The sequence below is a fragment of the Ceratotherium simum genome, chromosome 7, assembly GCF_057802395.1.
Source record: "Ceratotherium simum simum isolate JZ-2026a chromosome 7, ASM5780239v1, whole genome shotgun sequence".
In the NCBI taxonomy this organism is placed as follows: domain Eukaryota; kingdom Metazoa; phylum Chordata; class Mammalia; order Perissodactyla; family Rhinocerotidae; genus Ceratotherium; species Ceratotherium simum.
Window position 1 is genome coordinate 23030120 of NC_141906.1, and position 18490 is coordinate 23048609.

At 37.1% G+C, this 18490-nt stretch overlaps 1 long non-coding RNA gene and 1 pseudogene across 2 annotated transcripts in view; both read left to right on the forward strand.

Moving 5' to 3' along the window:
- The window catches only part of LOC147916579 (uncharacterized), a 37658-nt gene extending 27601 nt beyond the window's left edge, over window positions 1-10057 (forward strand). The window contains exons 2-5 of one of the 2 annotated variants that reach the window (XR_015552673.1): window positions 32-417; window positions 1159-1279; window positions 5127-5247; window positions 9650-10057. This is a non-coding gene — a long non-coding RNA (uncharacterized LOC147916579). The remainder of the gene's footprint in view (window positions 1-31; window positions 418-1158; window positions 1280-5126; window positions 5248-9649) is intronic. The other variant, XR_015552674.1, reaches the window with a different exon arrangement.
- A 3209-nt stretch (window positions 10058-13266) lies between these two features.
- On the forward strand, window positions 13267-14070 carry LOC147916581 (olfactory receptor 2D3-like; annotated as a pseudogene).
- The last annotated feature ends 4420 nt before the right edge of the window (window positions 14071-18490 follow it).

Consider the following 18490-nt stretch of genomic DNA (forward strand, 5'->3'; position numbering starts at 1 on the left):
AGATATTTCCTTTTGATTCTGAATTCCACAGCTGCTTAACAGCCTCATTCCGTGCCAACATCATCTAGAACCATCCACAGATCATGGAATTCTATTGGATGTCAATATGCTAGAATCTACAATTTCCTGTGAGAAAATATCAATGATTTTTTTTTCTATGTTGAAGCTCTGGTAAGGAATCTTGGTTCTGGGGTTTTTTTTGTTTCTTTGTTTTTTGTGTTTTTGAGGTGAAGTCCCAAAATACTACTATAGCCAATTCAACTGCATGTGGGAGAGCTGCTGGCATAGACAATACTGTGTGGGATCTCATATTCCAGCAAACATCTTTCGTATGTCACACACTGATCTCTCTAAGGACAAGTGCCAACCTGAGGGAACTGGAATTGAAAAGCAACCAGCCTACATTAGAACTGACAGGTCAGAAACCCCTGTGGCACCAATATTCCACAACTGTTCCCCCCTCAGACATGCTCTCCCCTCTTCTGCAGGGTGACTGTGTCAGTACATTAAGTTCTCCTTTCTGGGAAGTGAAACAGAATAGCTGACATATGAGAAGCACTCCCAGAAGACAGAGATGGTTCTGTGGGATGAAATGGTCCCTTTAGTCTTTCCTAACTTCTACTATAGCCCTATGTTACAGCAGAAGCCCACTGGTGACCTACCTGTAGCTTCTCACCGATATTCAGCATGTACACTGCTCCTCCCTTGGAAGAAAATCCACTTTTGCCCCTCCCGCACCCTCAACTGAAAGTCTAACTCCAGGTATTAAGTGGAATTGACCCAGCACTTTAGTGGTATGTAGGAACACTACCAATTCCCATGCTGGTTGCAGAGCCTGTGAGCCTTGAAAACATAGCTGGGGACCATCACTGTCCTGCCTGTTTCCCCCCCCGTGGTCCTCCACCTCTCCCGGCATAAATCCCATAACATGAACATATACTCCATTTCTTTGTACTTCATTTACCAGACTTACACATATCCCCTGACTGATCCCACCTCATATACCATGGATCTGTTTGTGGGGATTTTGTCATATAAGGGTAGTGTTGCTACCCATAGCCAAACCCTTCTTTCACAAAGAACACGGGAGCACTTTATCTTTTACTGGGAGCAGTTTCAACCTGGAATTCTACTCTCATTTCACGACCTTCTCTTAAGGCATCTACAAACAAAGTGATTATGGATGAAGGATGGCATGAGCCAAAAAATGAGCTCTGATGAAAGTCAAGCTTGCTACATTGACTTCTGGCTGCTCCAGCCCCAGTGTCCATGGCCTGTTGTGAGTATCCAATGCTGTTCATTTTATGTGATAATGTCCTTGCTAAACTGAATGCATTGTGTATAGAATGATTCTGCATGGGAGAGTAAATGTGTAGCAATACTAGATTCACTGTGTGCATGTGATGTGTATTGTCAGATTATGTGGACTCTCATGCACCTGTACAAGGAAAAAAAGCTAGTCCTGCACTACAGATTCTTTGAGAAGCTGTGTTATAAATAACAGTAACTACTTTTAGACGTGCCGCTGCCTCATGACCATTCGAAAGCTCACATTACCACTTCTTCGTTTGCCATTAGGTATAAGATAAGTCACATCACATAATTGGAATGATCATTGCAAAAGTGGCCATGGAACACTTTGATTTATATAAAAATATATAATTAACCTCAATAGGAAACTGCTGGAGTCAACAGGCTAAGAAAACCCAGATACTGACATATATTTTTAAATGGAAACACCAGCCTCTGACCAGATGCCAGACTATCAATGACTGTGCAGTAGCAGCTAGATGAATAACAGCATGTGAGAAGCTAACAAGCCCTGAAGTCACCACATTCTGGGAACTACACATGTTTTCTAGAGCAAATAGCTTTTCAGTTTTTAAAGGAAATAAATTTTCTTTCATTTATGCCACTGGTTGTGTGATTGCTACTTTTGTATTAAATCTACCCATACAACATTGATTTCAATAGCATAGTTTACTTAAGTTCATTTATTCAATGACTATCTAATTCATTTATTAACTAAATATTTACTGAGGATTCTTCTAGGTACAAAATATATAGCAAAGAATGAGTTCAAAATTGCTATCCCCATGGAACTTACGTTTTAGAAGAGGGTGATAAAAGTAGACGAACAAATAAGTAAAACACACCAATATGCGTGATGGTAATAAGTACTATAAGAACAGAAAAGCAAGAAAGTATGGGTTACAATTTTAAACAGATGGTCAGGAAAGGCCTTTCTGAGAAGGTGATGTTAAAGGACATCTTACATCTTAGAGAATTTAACATTCGTGCTGTGACCAGAAGGTTGAGAAGAAAGAACCAACCAAGGAAAGATTTTGGAGAAGGAGGTCCAGGCAGAGAGAACAGACAGTCTAAATGGCTTGGAGGGGAATAAGTTTTTTGAGATCAGGACAGAGAAAGGTCAGAGTGATTGAAGGCTGATGAGTGACAGGGAGAGCGGCAATGAATGAGATCACAGAACAGAAGCCAGATCGGCAAGGCCTTTATATTAGTTTCCCAGGGCTGCCATAACAACTCATCACAAACTTGTTGGCTTAAAACAACAGAAATTTATTCTCTCACATGTCTGGAGGCCAGAAGTCTGAAATCAAAATATCTGCCAACTCTGGTCCCTCAGAAGGTTCCAAGGGAGGTGCCTTCCTCGCCTCTTCCAGCTTTTGGTGTTCCTTGGCTTGTGGCAGCATCATTCCGATTGTTACTGGATACATACCCAGGTTCTTTACCCACCACACAAGAAGAGCCAAATAAAAACTGGAACGCCAGGCTTATGGCAAGGAAAGAGTTTTTATTTCAGGTGACATCAGCAGGAGATGAGAACTCTCAAATTTGTCCCATCTCCCCGAAAGATGGAAGGCAAGGGGCTTTAAAGGTTGTGAGAAATGTGGCTGCTTGTAGGGAGGGGGACGCTGTGGTCATTGGTTTCCCATCAGCCTGCATTTGGCCTCACGAGGCTATTGGCAGGGAGGAAGATGGCGAGATGAGGTAATCGCAGGTGGGCATCCTTCAACCATCTCCATGGTGGATTGTGGATTCTGGAGCCAAGAAGCCAAGGAGTTGAGGTCTGAGAAGCTTTAGCTTATTCATATTTTCTGGATATCAGTTTCCCTGTAACAAACCTCAAGAACTGGTAATTAGCCAAAATTTCAGTGTGAGTCCAGGTTGAGGCCACCTGGGTTTTTAACAATTTGTAACTTCTATCTGCCTAGTGAAGTTCAGTGATACAAAGGTTCAAAAAACCGATATTTACATACGAATGTAACTTAGAGAAGCAGGGAAAGAGGATGACTGCCTTTGGTTTTAACCCCACGTGTGTTGGGTTTAATGTAGGGGAACTGATATCAGGGCCAGCATCACAATCTCTGCCTCTGTCTTCACATGGCCTTCTTCCCTCTGTCTCTGTGTCTTCCTCTTTTCTTAAAAGGACATCTGTCATTGGATTAAAGGCCCTCCCTAATCCAAGATGATCTCATCTTGAGGTTTCCCTTAATGACATCTGCAAAGACCTTTATTCCAAATAAGGTTATGTTCTGATGTTCCAAGTGGACACATCTTTTTGAGTGAGACAATTCCACCCATTACAACCTTGGAAGTCTTGAAAAGGTGATTGATTTTATTTTATGTTCAATAGAAAGCCATCCTGATATTATGCTTTTAAAAGGTCACTTTAGTGTTGAATGGAGAATGGATTGTTAGTAGACTCGCATGAAAGCAGGAAAAGCAGTCAGTAAGATTGAGCTCTATTGGAGTAGCCCAGGGGAGAGAGGATGGTCTTTACTAGGGTTGTAGCAATGCAGAGGAAGAGGAGGTGGTAATACAAGTGGGTAGATAAGATGGATAAAATGAAAAAAGAGAGGAATGAAATAACCCCACAAAGCTTTGACCTCAGCAATGCTGTGGATGATGGGGAAACTCAAAAAGGGAGGAAGTTGGTGGGGAAATTAGGAATTCTCTTCTGGATTCTTTTCACGGCCCTGTGTTATATGCTAGTTTAGTTCTCACACAACTCTTCTGTATTTGACTAGCTACAATAAAGCCTTCATTTAAACAGTCTTGACATCTTAAACTGCATCATGGACCTGTAGATTATCGCTTGTTTCCCCTCCCCCATCAGCAGAAGACAATTAAAGCATTTTGAGTACAATTGCAGACAACGGTTCTGAAATCCCGCGGCAGGTCTTACTTTGGGGGCATCATCCAGATGATGCAGAATCTACTTAGATCAGCTACCTTTTATGGTACCATAGTATTGAAACCGCTATTTCAAAACATGCTGACAGAGAACTTGGAGATCCCAGAGGTCTTTGGACTGTTTTGAGAAACAGTGGTATAGTACCTGACATCAGATGAGATTCAGGCATTTCAGTTTGTGATTACAGTGAAAAATGCCCCAGAGTATCTCTCATTGTACAAAGGTTTCAAAATTTGGCAGTGCTGATTACTCCAGCTAATGCCATGATTATAAATAGCTCTTAAGACCTCAGGCTTAAAGACCTCCTTCCAGAAAAATCCTGCAGACTGGTTCCTTGGTGAATTTGGGATTTTAATAAAATGGTGCTCCTTGGCTTGGGATAGAATAAAACTCATAGCCCAGATGATGTTCCAACCTTCAGAATATTTGGTAAACTGCAGTGGAGGTTGCCTATTAGGATATGGATTATCAGACTGCAGAAACCACACCTTCCTCTAATCATTAACTTATCTCTTCACCACTGACCTCACAGTCCTGTGTTTGTCTCATGCCAGTCCTCCAGGTGAGAGTGGGTAGGGTGACTAGGGGGATTAATCCTCTTAGGGAGTCTGAAGTCTTGATTCTGTTCATTGTATAGGCTTTGCCTTTGATTCTCCTGCTCCTCTCTCCTTTCCATCTGGCTTCTAGAGGGAATGTGTGTTCTTTTTTGCTGCTCCTCCTGAGTAATAGCCTTCTATAAATCCTCTGGGGAGGCTTAAGCTGTAGACCAGGGATACTAGAGTGACTGCAAGGACTCTGGACACCCACTGCCTCTCCTTTCACACCAAAAGCTAATCTGCCAGTCTCTCCTCTGCCCTTTGCTGTCTCCACACTCTCATTTCAGAGATTCCTTCTCCATTCCTTTTAGCCACTTAGGTTTGGACATTGGGAGTAGCCCGGACCTGGATGGAACCTAAACCTCCCTCCCCAGGGTATACAAGCAGGATCTTCTTGCAGTCAGACACCCCTGGATGGCCACACAAGGCTGTGTGAGTATGCTCATCTGTGTGTGCAGGCGTATATGGATCCTGGTATTTTGTCTCTTGCCACATTGATCTCACCCTTTATCATGTGGATGTGGCTGACAGTCAGTTCATTCACTCTCTTTAACCTGGTGATCACTCCTGGGATTTTCTAAGCCAAGATCTTCCCCAACCTGGGTCAGAGTTCAACATCTCAACAGCCAACATAGCCCCCTCTTCTCACATGTCTCTCTCGAGAGTGAATGTGTTGGTGTGCTAATGTGTTGGTGTGGAATGTTGGCATGAGTCCATTTATTCACTCATTCAACTCATTTTGACACCCCTACTATATATATATATATATATATATATATATATGTGTGTGTGTGTGTGTGTGTGTCAGGTGATACTGATACACAGATAATAGAGATAAGTGATATATGTTTTACTACCTTGAAGAAACAACTCAGTCCAGGGAGATAAACATGTAATCAAATACTTAAAAGACGATGTAACAACTTCACGAAAAGATGTGCAAATCTTTTCCCGGACATTGTGAAAATAATTTTCAACTCTACCTTGTAGACTGAGTAAAGAATTTAAGAAAGTGATTACATTAAAGCTGACTCTAGGCAATTAATGAGTGGTTAAAGTCAGAGGGACCAGAATGCTCTTGTGAAGTTTAGGAGAACTGCAGATTCCTTTTTAGACAGAAGTCTAGGATAAAAGGTTAGGGAAGAGGTGAAAATTTATGATGTGTAGTTGGCAGAAAACAGACCACTCAAAGAACTTGAAAAGAATTACGAGAATGGTATGAGGTTGAGATGAGGACTCACAAATTTGTGGTAGTGTCATTTGCATTTTTTGTGATGTTTTCCCACATGGAATGTAGACAATTGGAAGAAATCAGAAGTAACAACTTGGGGATGAGGTTTAGAGGATGTGATGAAGATGCAGTAGAACACCAGAAGAAAAACAGTGAGATACAGTGTCCTACAATCACAGAAAGGAGCGGTTTCAAGGAATACTTATGGTTAAATTATGCCAAACGCCATAGAGACTAAAGAGGATACAGGATGAGAAAAGGTCATTGCTTGGATAAAAGAGTGTCTTTGGTTTCCGTACAGTCATGGAAATAAAAATGAGATTAAAAGGATTTGGAGAGTCAATGGTATACAAAAAGTAGAAGTAGCAAATGCTGAAAATGTACTTGATAAACTTAGTAATAAAAGCATAAACACAAGTTAGACAATAGACAACAAGGAATGGTATAATCAAGGAAGGTTGTGCTGCTTTTCTCACTTGTTTCCCCCCCAAGGAAAATGTAATTTCTTTAAATTGTAGTGAAAAATCAAATAACATAAAAATTACTGTCAACCATTTTTAAGTGTACGATTCAGTAGTGTTAACCATATTCACATTGTTGTGTAACGGATCTCTAGAACTTTGTCATCTTGCAAAAGTGAAACTCGATACGCATTGGACAACTCCTCATTTCTCCCTCTTCCCAACCTCTGGCAACCACTTTTTTACTTTGTTTCTATGAGTTTGACCGCTGCAGGTATCTCATATAAGTGGAATCATACAGTATTTGTCCTTTCGTGACTGGCTTATTTCACTTAGCATAATGTCCTCCAGGTTTATTCATGTTATAGCCTGTGACAGGATTTGCTTCTTTTAAAGGCTGAATAATATTCCATTGTCTGTATAGGCCACATTTTGTGTAACCATTCATCTATCGATGGATGCTTGGATTGCTTCCATCTCTTGGCTATCGTAAATTATATGGCCTTTTTCTCTTTAAAGTAAAAAAATATTGAGAATACCTAATAATGAAATTAAAGAGATGAAAGCAAAGTTAAGAAAAACAGAGAAAACAAAAAGATAAGAAAGGCAACTAGTGTTCATTTCAGTGTACAGCAAAATGGAGGTCTGCTTGATTTCTTTCTTGCTTTGCTCTATCCCATTAATTGTTATTTCGACATTATTAGGTTTTGAAAAAGAGGCAATATGTGTGGTGGTTCAGAGCATGGAGCTTGGATCCAGCTCTTTACTTCACTATCTTACGGTTCGGTTTCGTTATTTACATAAAATGGATAGATGATATTGCCATAGAGTAAGGTCATTCTAAAGATTAAATAAAATAACGACCCTAAAGCGTTTAATGCAGTACCTCTCAATGAATAGCAGCTTTGAGAAAGGATATTTATAATGTTCTAGAATATAAAGCTGGAGGGTAGGAAGAGGCAAGAGATGAGAGGGAAGAAGTAAGCAGGTGCTAGATTACAAAGGGTCAAGTGTAAGATTATTATTAATTTTCTGATTACAAAACAACTTGTTTTTGTTGTAGAGTATTTAGAAACTGCAAAATCACACAAAGATGAAAAGCAAAAATCACTTATAGTCCCGTCACTCAGAAAAATACACACACACACACCTTGGAGAGACAAATTTTAAAAAGAGAATTATAGTGTAAAACATTTTTATAATCTACTTATCTATCTTAAATATTTTGCAAACATTTTTGATGTCATAAAATAATTTTACACTTTTTCAGTGGCTGCATAGTGTTTCATCATTTGGATGTGCTGGGGCCCAGGGAAGGGCACGGCAAAGTACCCAACAATGGCATATTAATTATTTAGAATTAAAGTTACTTGAGAAGCAAAGAGGGCATTCTGACCCTCCTATCTCTGTTCCCCTGAAAGCAGGAAATAAATCTCCCATATGAAATTGTTCTCCCATACATCCTTATCACCAGAGCTAGGGAATTCGGGGCTGAGAAACCTGAATAAACAAACCTTGCTAATTTACTACCTCAAGCCTAAACTCTGCTTCAATTCCTTGCTAATTATGTACCCCAAACCTAGGTTTCTTTATCCTGTCAATTCTTTACAAATTTATTGTTTCTTTGTGTAAAAGATATGTACACTGCCTACTTTGTTCACTCTCCGAGCATCATTTCTTTATGGTCTACAACACATACATATTAAACTGGGTTTTTCTCCTGTTAATCTGGTCTTGTGTCTCCTTTACTATTAGTTTACGAATAAGAACACAAGAAGGGAAGAAAGGGGATTTTTCCCCACCCCGACAGATTTTCTATATTTAAGAATATTTGTCTTTTTTCAAAGCTTTATGCTTATAATTAATATTTTAATAAACATCCTCACAGATTCATTTTGCCCATATTATTTTTTGACAAAATACTATTACATTTGTTTGTGATAAAATAAGTTTGAATTTACTTTATCAAAGTACATTGCTCATTTAATGCATTTTCTATATTGACAAAATATCCCTCATGCAGGTTTTAATAATTTATTTGTCCAACAAAATAAGAATCTCATTTCCATTGAATATTATAAATTTTTAAAAATCATGCCAATCTGATTATCAAAAAAGTCATCTAATTTTATTTGTCAGTGTATAATTTTACTGAGATTAAAATTTACTTATTATGAATTGTCAATTCACATTTATACTTTTCTCTTGTAATAGTTATAATTTATTTTCTTATAAATTTATCATCAGACTTTCTATGTTAAGGATATTAATCCTTGATCTTCTACATATGTAATAGTTATTTTTCCATGTTGTTTTTTACCTTCAAATTTTGTGTATGTGTAGAGATTTCTTTTCCAGCTTTACTGAGGTATAATTGACAAATAAAAGTTGCATATATTTAAGGTATACAATGTGATGTTTTGATATAAGTATACACTGTGAAATGATTACCACAATCAAGCTAATTAACATATCCATCACCTTACATAGTTTTTTTTTTTTTTTTTTGGTTAGAATAATTGAGATCTCCTAACTTAGCAAATTTCAAGTATACAATGCAGTATTATTAACTATAGTCACCATGCTGTACATTAGATCTCCAGAACTTATTCATCCTGCATAATTGAAATTTTGTTCCCTTTTACCAAAATTTTCCCTAACCCCCAGTCCCTGGTAACCACCATTCTACTCTCTGCTTCTATGAGTTCAACTTTTTTAGATTGTATATATAAGTGAGACCATACAGTATTTGTCTTTCTGCTTCTGGCTATTTTCACTTAGTATGATGTCCATCAGGTTCATTCATGTTGTTGCAAATGGCAAGATTTCCTTCCTTTTTTAAGGCTGAATAATATTTCATTGTATATTTATATCTATAAATAGATATATATATAAATAGATATATATAGATTATATATAATACAGCCTTTACTGGTTCTAATTTCTATTCTGATCCAATGATTTATATTCTAATTTCTATTCTGATCCAATGATTTATATTTCTCTTTTTTTCACTATTCAAATCTCATTTTCATTGCTATAATTTGTATTATCTGTGTTGTATTATCATCGTAATTCCTTCCTGCTTTCATTTTAAATATTTATTTATTTGAAATAATTTTCTATTTTCTTTTTTACTTAGAAACTGCGGGCTACATTGTACAATAAGTCAAACAATACAGAGAAACATTAAAAAGTGAAAGTCTTCCCTCAGCCACTTGCCCTGCTCCCACTGGAATCCCACTTCCTGGGGGTAGTCACCATTAACAGATTATTTTCTGTGGATCTACAAACCATGTATACAAACTCATCTGATACAGCACAGTAGCTTTCCTAAGAATCCTTACATATAGTTATTTGATTGTTTTATGTTTTAACTTTGGGGGAAGGCTAGGTTCTAATTTCAAACTTACATGACAATAATTTCTCTTTTAGACTTTAAATAATAAAGGAGTATTTCAATAGTTTTAAGTATATTTTGTTGTTACACTCAAACTCTAATAAATTAAATGATCAACTGATCAAAATTAATACATTTGAATCTTATTGTTAGGTACTTGTGATTATATTGATCTATTCTCTTTACATTTGTATATGTTTGAAACTTTCTATAATAAAAGAGTTTTGAAAAAAGAATAACATGATTAAATCAAATCAGTGCTTGTCTTTGCCCTTCATTCCATAGACTTAGAAACCTCTCGTTATCCCCTATCGCACTTGACCTTGACATTGAGTTTTGCTAGCAACACAGTTCCAGTCCCAAAGGATAAGCAAAGAGCAAAGAATGAAAGGGTAAAAATAGTGAGAATAAGCATCTTCTTCAATCAGACACAGCAGCCATGTGTTCCCACACTTTGCCCTCAACACCTGTTTTCCTAATCTTGCGGTTACATCTGGGTCATGATCCCATTCTTATAATTGATGTTATATAATATTATGAGCTAGCCTTGTTTACTGTCCTATATTCTTTAAATAGTTTATATTTTATTTGATGTTTACATAAATGCGATAAGATATGTATTACTTATATTACCATTTCACAGATGAGGAAAGCTAGGCATGGAAAAAGCTATGTAATTTGCTGTTGGTGATACATCATCTAGAAAAGCCAGGATTCAAACCCTGCAGTTTAGCTGCAGAACCCTCACTGCCAATCAATGAACTATGCTGTCTTCTTACAACTGACAGCAGTCGTGATCTGTGGACTCTCACTGCAGGAGAAATGCCTGTGGAAATACACGCATACCACAAATACACATGTGTACAAAAACACACACACCCATTCACACTCCATTTACAGGGTTAAAATGATATATCACATGTAAAGTCTGATGGTTTGCTTTACATTTAATAACCTGTCACAGATTCATCTTGCTATGTCACCAAACTTGGATGTTACATCCTTTTAAATTTTACCTAAAAGGCAAAATATGATATCTTATTTGTTGTTTTAATGTGCATGTTTTTCTTTCATATTTATTGTTCAGTTTTACCTCTTTTTGTGAATAGGGTATTTAAATCCTTTTTCCATTTTTTAAATGGACTATATGTCTTTTATTATTGATTTTTAAGAGGTCTTTATATATTACAAATAATTTTAAAGTTCTGTTAAATTTTCTTGCAAGTATTTTCTCAGACTTATTTTATTTTTTTAATTTTGTTTATAATGGTATCCACTACATAGATGTCTGATTCTTTAAATTGTCAAGTTTGTTAGGATTTTTATTTATGATTTTGTGTGTGCATGTGCATGTTTAGGAAAGCTTCTATCACCCTCGGATTGGATATATAGATGCTACTTAATTTAAAAGAAAACTTAAATATTCTCAAAAATTAGATCATTAATGCATTTGGGATTATTGTTTACACTTAGACTATATGTATGTATAAATATACATGTATATACGCATATAATAATGTTCTAAAGTGATAAACAATTGTCTCGTATCTTTTGCAAAGTAATATACTTATTTAAGATGACATGTTTGTCATATATTAAATTTTCATACATACTGGGACCTGCCTCAGTTCTATATTTATCAGCCAAATGTTCTATGCCTGCTCAGTATACACTATATTAATAAGGGAGAGAAATTTACTATATATTTCATATTTGGTAGGATATGTTTTCTCTACTCCCTCATTTTTCTTTTCCACACATCATTTTTTCTATCATAAAATTACTCAACTAGATAAAATGTAGAATAAGCGTATTAAATTTTCTTATAAAAATCCTCTGTGAGCTTGACTGGAATCACAGTGAATTTATGGATTAATTCCGATGAAATCATATCTTTATAAGACTACGTTGTTCTACTCATAAAAGCAGTGTGTCTATTCATTTTTTCAGGTATCATGTTTCATAGTTTTTTCACGTAGGTCTTGAATGCTTCCTAAGTGTACATTTGGTGAAGTTTAGCCATTGTGAGGGAATTTTCTTTTTACTAAAATTGCTGCTTGGTTATTTTTGGTGTATAACACAAGAATGTTCAGTTACTCATCTAGTACCAGACCACATTTCTTACCAGTTACCACAGGCTTGAATTGGCTCTTTTTGATTGTTTTTATGTTACGCCATCAAATTATTTGCAAATAATCTAGATCATTTTTCTCAATATTTGTTCCTTTAATTCCTTCTATTGTCATTCAGGTAAAACCCTCCAAAATGTTTGAAAATATCTCTTAAAATATGCCTGACAGTTATTTTTGTTCCTACAGATAGTTCTGCCATGGTGGTGTAGCTCTAAAACCCTTAAAATGGAGAAGATCTGTGGGTTTGTCTTCAAAGAGTGGGTGTGGGGAATAGACAAAGAAAGTTTAACCTTCTCTACAACCAGTTTTTGAGTAAGAAAGAAAAAGGATTGCAGGATACAGAAGGAGTGAGGAGGCTTAGGGGAACTAGTTTGAAAATTTCTCTGAGTCTTGGTTTCATCATCTGTATACTTGGGGTAATAATAACTACCTCATACGGACTTGAATAAGAGGATTTAAAATAAAAAGTAAATGTAAAGAAACTATTAATAATGCCTGGCACCAAGGGAGTGCCCAACACATGATAATTAGTATTATTGTGGCCAAAAGGCCTTGGCAAGGAGAGAGAAAACAGTGTGGAGGACAGATTAGGGCATATTTAAAGGATGCTACTGAGTGCAGGATGACCAATGAGGCAGCTAACTTCGCTGGTGTTCCTCAGCACCTTCTTCACATTGAAAACAAATGGCAGAAGAATCTGTTTAAGGGCCAGGATCACAGACTACTACATCATCCCTTAATTTCCCATTCCTTGTTCAGAGTGCTTTTTCATGACTATTTTGTAAATAGTAAAATGAAAAAAATCAGCCTTCATAAACATTATAAGACAGTTTGCAGCATAAAAATCTAACTTGAAAATCTAAGCAACATCAATTTGTTTGCTTCCCAAACCTACATAACAGGAAGGCTGCACTGTGAGCAGCACTCGAGTCCTCTTGAGACTGTACGTAGTTGAGCCAAGGTTTGGTCACGCAGTATATTCAGGATGATTCTGCTCCTCTGGTGCTGCTAAAAGATTCAAGGAAAGAGAAAATCAGAAATGGCTTTCAATTGTCAGCACTACTGAGCAAAGAGAGAACTCTGTCTTCTGACACATGGAAGCTGTTAAGAGATAGAAATCAATAGCCCAGTTTTACTAATAACACCTAAGTTACTCAGATTTTTTCTATAACTGACCACTATGTGTTTCTTTTCTTGGTGCTGACCTATAAACAGCAATAAATACTCATGGGAGAAGAAAACCAAACCCATGTGACTGAATTTGTCTTCCTGGGCCTTTCACGGGATCCACAGACACAAGTTCTGCTCTTCTTCCTTTTTCTGACCATCTACCTGCTGACCGTGCTGGGAAATCTGTTTATCATTGTGCTCATTCACACAGACTCCAGACTCCACACATCCATGTACTTTTTCCTGAGAAACTTGTCTTTTGCTGATCTCTGTTTTTCCACTACCACAGTCCCCAGGTGCTAGCCCACTTCCTGGTAAAGAGGAAAACCATTTCCTTTGCCAGATGCTCAACACAGATAGCTGTCTTCCTTCTGGTTGGGTGTACAGTGTGTGCACTGCTGGCGGTAATGTCCTATGACCGGTACGTGGCTGGCTGCAAGCCCCTGCACTACTCCACCTTCATGACACATGGGGTATGTGTCCAGCTGGCCATAGGGTCCTGGGCCAGTGGAGGATTTTTTTTTTGTGAAACTCCTGCCCTCCTGAAGCTGGCTTCACAGATACCTACAGCACAAAAATGGCCATTTTTGCAATGGGTGTGGTCATTCTCTTAGCTCCCGTCTCCCTGGTCCTTGTCTCCTACTGGAATACTATCTCCACTGTGATCCAGATGCAGTCTGGGGAGGGGAGGCTTAAAGCCTTCTCCACCTGTGGCTCCCATCTCATTGTTGTTATCCTCTTCTATGGCTCAGCAATATTTGCCTATATGAGGCCAAACTCCAAGATAATGAATGAAAGGGATAAAATGATCTCTGTATTCTACTCAGCAATGACACCTGTAATGAATCCCATCATTTATAGTCTGAGGAACAAGGATGTCAAAGGTGCAGTCAAAAGTGACCACAAAATAAACTTTTTGAAGGTGGGGATCTCTGGTTATGATGACAATTTCAGGGATGTGGAGAGAAGTGATTTTCTTGTAAATGTTTCCCATTTACATCCCATTCCTCTACTTTTTTTTCATCTGCTATTTTCCCATACCTCTTCTCAGATAAATTCATCAAATTGCCTATTCAAAGCAAGGCACCTTGAGAGACACAAGGGGTCTAAGAAAAGAAATATAGAAAGAAAAGGAAGGGAAAAAACAAAAGGAAGGAAGGGAGGGAGGAAGGGAGGAATGAATGAAAGAAGGAAGAGAATGAAAGGTAGGTAAGTAAATAGTCTCTACTCTCTAAGACCATACAAGCTAATAAGAAAATTAAAACAAGTAGACATACAACTATACATAAACAAAGAACAAAATAAACAAAACTATCGCAAATATGAGAATACATTTCTGGCAAATGGAGTCATTTCCTTCATTCCTGCGTGCATTCATCAAATATATTTTAAATGTATTATATTCAAAACATTTTATATATATATATATATATATATATATATATATATATATATAAAATATATCCTAGGTACATTTCTAGAAGCTGGGGATATAGACATAAAAAGTAAAATCTTCGTGGTGTTTATTTCTAACACAGTCTTAAGTTCTAAATGTAACACTTTTGAAATTTAAAAGAAAACACATTTAAGGAATAACAAATGATAAAATTTTTCTAAAAGTATGTGTAACGTTAGGAAAATAGTGAGATATAAAGCTGAAAAGTAAGACCAATAGTCTAGATTGATAAACGTTTTGAATTCCATATTAAAGAATTTGCCCAGCATGTAATTCTGAAAATGTTGAAGATTGGGAAATTTATGGGACAGTGATGGAAAATGGGGATAAAGTTAAGAAAAGGAGGGCTGAGTCACCGTTTTATGCTTTGGTGGTAAGACATTTGTAATGTAGACCACAGTTTTGTATATCATGACTTGAAATGGTCCCTGAGCTGTTATGAAAATATTTCTCAGTACAGAATGGGGTGGGACAGTCGATCTCAGGAATCTCCATTTGTAACAAGCCCCGGTGATACTTAAGCAAACTAAAAATTGTACACTGGTTTTTAGGCAAAGAGATGGTTTTTATATAAACAAATTGTATGATTATTTGCTTAATGTCTGACACCCCCCTTTAGACTGTAAATTCCATGACAGTAAAGACTGTGACTGCTTGTTGATCTCTATATTATCAATTCTAATAAAGTGCCTAGTCACTACTGTTGCTCAAGAAACATCAATTTGAATAAATAAATAAAGCTGGAGTTTAGGAGAGAGATGTGGGCTGGAGAAATAGATTTAGAAGTTTACTGCAAATAAATTCAAGCAAAGTTCGACACACCCAAGGATGTGTGCCAAAGGTTTAAGCCAGAACACCAATTGTACGCCCTACAGTCTTGAGAGAGTTATATTAAAACACAAGTGCCTGGTCCTACTGCAGGCCACAAGGGTGGCAAAGATGGAGGAAATACATATGCTTTGTAAAAATATCCCAAAGTAATTCTGAAGTGCAAACCTGGATGAGACGTATTGTTGGAGAAAGACAGCAGGAAAGAATCCAAGACAGAATCTTGGAGTTACCAACATTTCAAGGGGATGAAGAGTAACCAGTCAAGACCGGAGCATTCAGAATCAGAGAAACAGAAGAAGCTGAATAAAGGTGTGTCAGAAGTGGAGAGGAGAGGCCTTCCAGGAAAGATTTCTCAACCGTCTCAGAGTTTATGTATCTACAAACGGTTATTGAATTTTTCAGTTTGGTCATTATTGACCTTAGCAAAAATCATAACAGCAGAATAATGGAATCACATAGTTACAGACTTTTAGAAAGCATACAGAATGCATTCCTGAGGAGGTGACTTTTAAGTTGAAAACTGAAGAATGAAAGAGTGAACCAGGTAAAGGTGTGGTTTGGGTAAGAGGCAGGAAGGCAGAGAATAAGCTGGGGGAAGTACATAAATTTTACTTTTTACTAAGACAGGCTTTCCTCAGCCCTAATGTAATAAAAATAGTCTCCTGTGTTATGTTCTAGTACTAATTTTAGTTTTCCTTTACGTAAAGTAACACTAGTTGCTCTAACATACGGATCAGCAAACTTTTTCTATAAAGAGCCAGATAATACATATTAGGCTTTGCAGGCCATACTGTCCCCATCACAACTACTCAACTCTGCCACTGTAGCAGGAAAACAGTCACAGATGATACAAAAATAAATCTGTTACAATAAAACTTTATTTGTAAAAACAGGCAGTTCAGATGTGGCCCTGGGGACGTGTTTGCTGACCCCCACTCTTAACAGATAAATCTCAAATCTCAGCGGCTTGACAGGTAGAACTTTATTTTTTTCTTACATTAAATTCTAGTTGAGGGATGGAGTGGCAAATGTGTGGACCCACGCTGACAGAGCTCTGCTATTTGAGGCTTTCAAGATCATCCTGCATGTCATTATCCATAAAGGTGAAGATCAAAAGTTGTTCACTGGAAGGTTTTGTAGCTTAGAAGGAGCATATCACATCTGCTCACATTCCATTCACTGAAACTCAGTCATAAGGCCCCATGTCAATGCTGGGGAAAAAGTGGGACATGAATCTGACATACGCAGCCTGACACCAGGCTTTGTTTTTAACCATTAGATCTTTAAAATATCTGCAATTTATTTTACAAGAATTTATGTACGTGAGTTAGTATGGTACTTTTCTTTCTTTCTTTTTTTTGGTGAGGAAGATTAGCCGTGAGCTAACATCTGTTGCCTTTCCTCCTCTTTTTGCTGAGGAAGATTGGCCCTGAGGTAATATCATGCCCATCTTCCTCTACTTTACACATAGGACGCAGCCACAGCATGGCTTGATAAACAGTGCACAGGTCTGCGCCGGAGATCCACACCCATGAACCCCAGGCTGCCAAAGCAGAGCATGCAAACTTAACCACTACGCCACCAGGCCTGCCTCAGTATGGTATCATTTTTCTAAATATTTAGCCATTTGTTCTAGTACCATAGTAGGTCATTCTTTCCTCATTGATTTCAAATTCTACCATAACATATATTAAATCTCAATACGCATATTGGTGTATTTGTCAATTACTGCACTAGTTTTGCTGCATTTCAATTGCTGTAGCTTTAGCTGGTAGGACATAACTTTTATTTTTCTCCTATTTCACAATTTTCTTAATAGTTAATAAGCTTTCTACTTTTCAGCTTGTCAAAATCCACTTTTTAAAATGCCATTAGAATTTTGATGGTTATTACATCAAATTTATAGATTATTTAGCAAAAGTTAACATATTTAAATAAAAATATTAAATCTTTTCACCTAGGAACATGGCATATTCCTCTATTTCTTCAGTGAAAATATACACATGCATGTAACTTTTTATACTGTTATTGTAGAGATTATGCTATACATATTCCTAGATTTTATTGAGAAGACGCTACGACACACACATAGCATAGTTCATGCTCTCATGGAGCTTCATCTTGGAAGGTGGAGACAGAGAGTAAGCAAGTAAACTAAGGTATAAATAAGAAAGTTTCATATAATGATAAGTGCAATGAAGACAATAAAACACAATGTGTGATAATGCCTTTCAGTTTGAGTGTATGCCACTTAGATTGGTAACCTCTTCAAGAAGTTAACATTTTTAAGATGGGACCTTAGCAAGCTAAGTAGACTTGACAGAAGAACATCACTGCCTAGGAGAATAGGTACTAATTGATCCTAAAGCAGGAATAATATTGGACTGTGTGATGGACAGCAAGAAGGTCAATGAAGTTAGACTAGAGTGAGTGTAAGCAAGCACAGTGGACTGAAAGGCAGGGCAAGATCATGTACATCCTTGTTGAAACATGACATGATCTGATTTACAGTCACTCGCCACTTAACGACAAGGATATGTTCTGAGAAATGCATTGTTAAAAGATTTTGTTGTTGCCCAAACATCCTAGAGTGTACTTAACACAAACCTAGATTGTATAGCCTACTACACACCTAGGCTATATGGTACTGATCTCATGGAACCACCATTGTATATGTGGTCTATCATTGACTGAAATGTCATTATGCGGTGCATGACTGTGTATTTATGAAGGTCAATCTGTAGACTATGGAGAAAATAGATTATAGTGGGGCAAGAGCGAAAAGAGAAAGACCTAGTGGGAAGCTATTGTAGAGCAGCAGGCAAGGGATTATGGTGACTTGGACTAAGATACTTGAGGGGAGACGAAGAGAAATGCACATATTTGGAATGTATTGTATAGATGAAGCCAACAAGACTTACTTACAAAAATGTTTATATTTAAGTTTTTCATTTGATCAATTGTGTGAATGATGATGCTATTAATCTGGATGAG